The 6239-nt window shown below is 40.3% G+C and overlaps 1 non-coding gene across 1 annotated transcript; it reads right to left on the bottom strand.

The window, feature by feature from the left end:
- Positions 1 to 3013: 3013 nt before the first annotated feature.
- On the bottom strand, positions 3014 to 3086 carry TRNAE-UUC (transfer RNA glutamic acid (anticodon UUC)). Its single transcript has one exon. It is a non-coding gene; the product is annotated as a tRNA-Glu (tRNA).
- Between the last annotated feature and the right edge of the window lie 3153 nt (positions 3087 to 6239).

The following is a 6239-nucleotide window of genomic DNA, read 5'->3' as shown; positions in this document are numbered from 1 at the left end:
TAGCACTGATCTATTTCTGATTCATTTCCATTTTGGTTTAGTTATTGTAGATTTATATGATCTGTATCTACTAAGGGAAATATCTGCTTTTGACTCCAGTATGTGAAGTACATTTGTAAGTCACTGGTTTTTAACACTGTTCAAGAGCGCCAAAGAAGTTGATAACTTAACGAATTCACTATATACTAGACTGCCAAAAGAAGCTCATAGGGGCCTGGGTAGCTCAGTTGGGAGAGTGCCAGGTGTTTAATTTGAGGGTCCAGGGTTCAAGTTCCTGTTTGGGCAGTGGTTCCTGATATTATAGATCTGTAGGAACCTCTGATTGGGACACCTTAAATATTACTATTACTTTTTATGCAGCTATGGTAGTGTGAGAATGGAAAAGAGTTCACTGTGATTTGAAGATGAAGAACTTATTAATGGTATTTATGGAAAACCTTTTAGTGAGCTAGAGTGATCTTGGGCTGTGGATTCATTCCAGATAGCATAATGTTCCTGGAACTCCCTTAGAAACTGATTCTACTGATATTTTTTCAATACTAATTATATCTGACTTTTTGGGAGAGATTTTTTAATTTGTAAGTGCAATATAATGAGTCAAAAGAAATACATATTTGGTAATTCATATGACCAAATATATATTTTCCAGGTATATTTGGTCTTCATCCACAGTTCTGAAAGCATTGCAGAGTCTTAAAGGTGAAATAGGTATCTTGTCATGTCAATGAGAAACTTTTGGAATCCCCAGTGAATGGCAGGGGTTGGAGGCTGAATCAGCCCATGGCCAATAATTTAGTAAATCATGACTATGCAATGAAGCCCTCACAAAAAGCCAAGAAGAGCTTATAGCTCTCCTGGATCCTGCTTCTCTGTTGGAGAGAGAACTTCTATGCTGGGGGAACCATAACACCTCCATGTGTCACTGAGCCAGGCCACAAGCACCATGGGATAGAAGCTCTTTATTTGGGACCTTGCCCTATGTATCTCTTCATCTGGCTGTTAACTTGTGTCCTTTATGGCATCCTTTATGAAACTGGTAAACCTAAGTGCTTTTCCTGAGTTCTGCAAGCCATTCTAGCAAATTAATAGAACCTAAGGGGGAGGTCGTGGGAACCAACCTGTAGCTGGTAGGTCAGAAGCACAGTAACAGCTTGGGGCTTGGGACTGGCATCTGGAGTGGGGGTGGAGGGCAGTCTTGTAGAATGGATTCCTTAACCTGGGGAATGTGGTGCTGTCTCTGGGCGGGTAGCATCAGAATTGAGTTGAGTTCTTCAACACCCTGCCAGTGTTGAGAATTGCTTGGAGTGATGTGTGGGAAAGACCCCCTTCCACAGACATACACATACTGGAATTGGGTCCAGGAAGCTGAACGGAGTTATACTACTATTACTGCTTTGAATAATGCAGTTACTGTTGTTGTATATGGAAGAACACATTGCAATAGGCTAATATGGGGAGAACAGATACTTTTAAATACTAAGCATTCTAGTCTAAGAACAAGATGTTCTCTCCATGCACTACAATATGTACATCTATCCTTCATGAAGATAATATTGATTTATTTATATAGCTTGTGTATATTTTAATTTAACTTGTTAGTTTATATGTTTATAACAATTACAAATACATTTTTTCCTATGTTCTACTTGACTGTCGGTGGTCATGATGGTTTAAAAATGTCCACAAATTATTTAATACTCCTCCCTTCAAGAAGAGTAGACTAATTTCCCTTACAAACTCTCTTCTAATGATTCAAATGAGGCAGAAAGTTGTTTTACTTCAGAGACTAGGTCATAAAAGGGCAATTTATTATGCAGCAATAGATAACTAACACACTGTATATATTTCCTATTTGGCCTTTGTATGATCTTTATTATATGGGTTTTTAACTGCTTCTGTTTCTTTCCTGATATACCAAATTATACTATCAGAACATATATAATATTGCCCTTTCTTTTTTCAATATTGGTTTCTCTTTTTTTCCCCTGTGTAATTACTGTTGCTCCCAACTATCCAAACAAATTATTCTTTTAAGTAAGATGATGACTGTGGCTTTAAATGTATACCATTGATGACACTAAAGATTTTCTTCCCTTTCTATTTTTCCAAGATGGCTTTTAGCCTCTTTGACAGTGTTAAAAAGTAATGGACAGTATAGTCTCTAAAGTAAGACAAAATCTCATTTCAATCTAAATTCAGCATTTACTTTTAGCTACTGTTAGAATGAAATTAGACAGTCCACAGACAGTTAATGGATGAATACTTTTTGATGGGTGACAACGTATCTGCATATGTGTGCACATATAATTTATATAAATGATATTATATATGTATATGTGTACATATATTTGTTAATATCACCAATATTGGCAGAGGAGGACAGAAGGGAGATAGCAATAACCTCACCTGTATTTCTAAACATTCACTGGGATTTCTAAGGGAGTTCCAGGAACATTATGCTGTCTGGAATGAATCCACAGCCCAAGATCACTCTAGCTCACTAAAAGGTTTTCCACGAATACCATTAATAAGTTCTCCATCTTCAAATCACGGTGAACTCTTTTCCATTCTCACATTACCTACAGTCCCTCTCCTCTGTAGCTGCATAAAAAGTAATAGTAATTTTTAAAGTGTCCCAATCAGAGATTCCTACAGATCTGTAGTCTCAGGAACCGCTATGGTTTCAAAACACCTCCTTCACAAGACTACATCTTAAAGCAGATAGATGACAACCTATCAGCAAGTGGAAAGGAAGAGCCTTCATTTCCTCTGGCTTAGTGGAAGGTACTACCTACCATCTCTACACAAGAAAAAATAAGTGAAGGTTCTCCTCACACCAAGAGGCCAGGATGCAATCACCTTACCTGTTTTACTTCCACGTATTTATACTTCTCAAAGTCATTAGGTTGTCACTAACTGCTTTCCTCTGTGGGGACCTCGAAAGGCCAGCAGAGATAAGGTAAATACTTCTTGGAAGTGAGGACGTCGGTAAGGAAGCCACACCCCCACCTGCTGCCCAGACAGGGACTTGAACCCCAGACTCTCAGATTGAAAGTCTGATGCTCTGCCAACTGAACTATCTGAACCCCTGTATTTCCTTTTTTTGACAGTCTAGTACATAGTGTATTCATTAAGTTATCAACCTCTTTGGCACTCTTACACAGTGTTAAAAGCCAGTGAGTTACAAATGTACTTCACATACTGGAGCCAAAAGCAGCCAGCGGATCCCACCTCTATTCTCTCCCTAACCTACTCCCATCACCAGTCAGGCATTAGGATTGGAAGAGTGGCTTCCTGCAAAAATCAAGCTCCTGGGTGCGCCCTGAAGAGCTCAGGTATGGAAAGATCTCCCTGATGCTCTCAAAAGCCAATGGAGGTTGGGTAAAAATGGATTGGATCTTCTTGTGGCACAAAAGTTTTCAGCTCACTTCCCTTAAAATATACAGGATTCCAGTATATCCTTGTACCTAGAGGTTGCAGAGGAAAAATGAGGAGCTTGACACATCCTTCCTACCCAGTATCGAAATCCTATTTGTATTTAAAGATTCATATTCAATCCCTCTCTACTTTGCTAACCTCAACTGCTCCTCATCCCATTGCCTAATCACTCACAGCTTCACCCTTCCCACTCTGCTTTCCCCAGCGTGATGTCTCCCCAGTAACTCAGTTCACTCCAACCAGATTCTGGGTCTTAACTAAGTCAGTTTCCCAATCTGCCAGATTTTGAATCTGGGAAGCTTTCTAATAATATAAATTACTGTCTGGCCCTGCATAGACTATGCTTTTACTATGCTTTTAGGCTTTATCCAAAATTCCTATCTTAGTTGGCTATCTCACAAAATAATGGCAAAAGGCAGAAGGCATCAGCTCTTTCAGCCTCAGTGTCTGAGGCCTGAGATGCTCTCTAGGCCTACAAAGTGTTAGTTCATTTACATATGATGCTTCAGCCCACACACATCTCCCTTGCACCTTCCTTGTTCTGGAGAGAATCCCTTTTGAAGAGGTTATGTAGCTAAAGGTATTGTTCACTTCCCTCCTCCCTGCTCCTTCTGTCTTAAAACAGAACCTCCGAGAGGAAAGCAGCTGCTGGGTCCTGCTCAGGTTCCTGCCCTAAGTTTGCATACACACACTGTCACTCTGCATTTCATGCTGGGTTTTATGATTTCTTTCCGTTCTGTCATTTCTTCCACGAGGACCTAAATCCCACTACTCCCCTTCTCTAAAGCACTTGTCTTTTCTTCTTTGTATCCTTCTGCATTACCTTTGCAGATGTGATTCTAGTGCTTGACCTAGCTGTGAGAAAAAAGACTGCTATAAACCGTTTGACTCCAAGAAAGTTCTGTTGCCATTTTTCAACTTCATTGAATCCATAGTGAACCTCCCCAGGACTGAAACCCTCAGGTGGGACATTTGGCTAGACAGAGACTTTCTATCTTTCATGGTTCTGCCCAATGCCTTAGTTTATCTGAGGCCATATGGAAGTGCCATGTTTAATCCAATGAGGTTATAAAGAGCAAGGAGGAAAAAGAGCCATCAGTGGTTCTGGAATGCAAAATATCCAGTGAGAGTATTTGTTCTCTGCCAGGAGTTACTGGAAGGAAAATCAAAGAGGAGAGCTATGAATTCACTCAAAAAGGAATCTATAAAGTCTTTACTTGGCACCTGCCCTGACATAGACACTACTTTGTAAAAGCTCTTCTCAACTGGAAAAGTCCAAAAGCAGTACCCTTGGATGCTTGTACTTTATGTGTTTGGGGCTCCTGCTGGATAAACAGGGCACCCTGAGTTCCAGTGGCTGTGGAGTCTTGCCCTTTTCATTTTCCTGTGTAAGTGGTTGATCCGACCCTCTCCAGCCCTTACAGCCTTTGAGAAACTAAAGGAAGATTTTGTTTGTTTGTACACCTGAAACAAGTTCTGCTCCCTCTTATGAAATTTGGCTTTTACAGTTTTTCTGCTCCTTGGATATACAAACTAGCATTCAAATAGAAGTGAAATGGAACTCATTTTGATACCTCCACCCTATGTAGAATCATGTTTAGAAATAAAGCAGTTCTATAATTTTTAATGGCTCCTTGTTTATATTGATAGTGTTTGTTTTAGGAAATATAAGAAACTTACACATCAATCTATTCCTACCCTATGCTCTTCATCCTTCCAACCACACACACACACATACACACATGCACTGACCCTTAGGCTACATCACTCTAGGGATCTTTTGTGTGGTGTCATCTCATGTATTCCACTTTAAGATTTAACTTGAATTTCTAAAAACAAGTGTTAAAAATTATTAAAGAAGACAATTTAGGTAATACACACAAACTTTGTTTAATACTTCATGAAGTCAACAGTCTCCAAGAATAGCTAACTGGAGCAAAAGGCAGGTAGCTTTTATAGAAAAAATAAAAATAAAAACAAGGAAGAGACAAATAAAAAATATCTGTTTGTTTAGATATACTCAACCATGTGGGAGGTGAGGAAGCCCAGAGGCCTTTGGGGTTCGCTATTACTGTGGTTCTGGTCAAGCAGAGCATTTATAGGTGTAGGGAAAATGGAAGTTCCTATGGCCAGGATCCTCACCTGACACTAAGCTACTTGATGGTGTAATTGGCTTACTGCTAGGCTACTGCTTGCACACCCATTGGCAAAGAGCCATTATTGTAGGTGTTACTATATAAAGAGCTCCTCCCAGTGCTCTGCTGTAGGCAGAGATGGAGACAGACTGGACAGGCCTCAGAGGCAGATGTGATTCTAGCGCTGGACCTGCCACTGTGACAATGAAGTTTGATATAAACCCCTTTATCCCTAATGTTCTGCTGTTTTTATTCAGTCTCACCGAATCCAGAGTGAACTTGCCCTGGGGGCAATTCTCTCAGGCAGACACAGGGGCACGAAAATTGGATCCAAGTTTCGGTTTCTGAAGGGGCACCTTGGGCAGGAGTGGCCCATCTTGGGCTAGAAGTTACTTCAAATACAAGAAACTGGAACACAGTGGGCCCATTGAAGAAATGTAGAACGGAAGGGATTTTAATTCTTTACTCTCCAATGCCCTTGTGATTTTTCAGCTACATGTGTGTAACAGGGTTGGGTGTTTTCTACCACATGGTGTGTGAAAATCTCTAATGAGAGTCAATTTACCACCGACCAGAATCCGGCGTCTATCAAAAAACTTGTAACACCTGAAATCATATCTCCCAAGCAGAACTATTCCTGACAGCTGACAGCCATCAGCCCCCAAA

The sequence above is a fragment of the Manis javanica genome, chromosome 16, assembly GCF_040802235.1.
Source record: "Manis javanica isolate MJ-LG chromosome 16, MJ_LKY, whole genome shotgun sequence".
Classification (NCBI taxonomy): Eukaryota; Metazoa; Chordata; class Mammalia; order Pholidota; family Manidae; genus Manis; species Manis javanica.
This window is presented reverse-complemented; position numbering and strand designations above follow the sequence as displayed.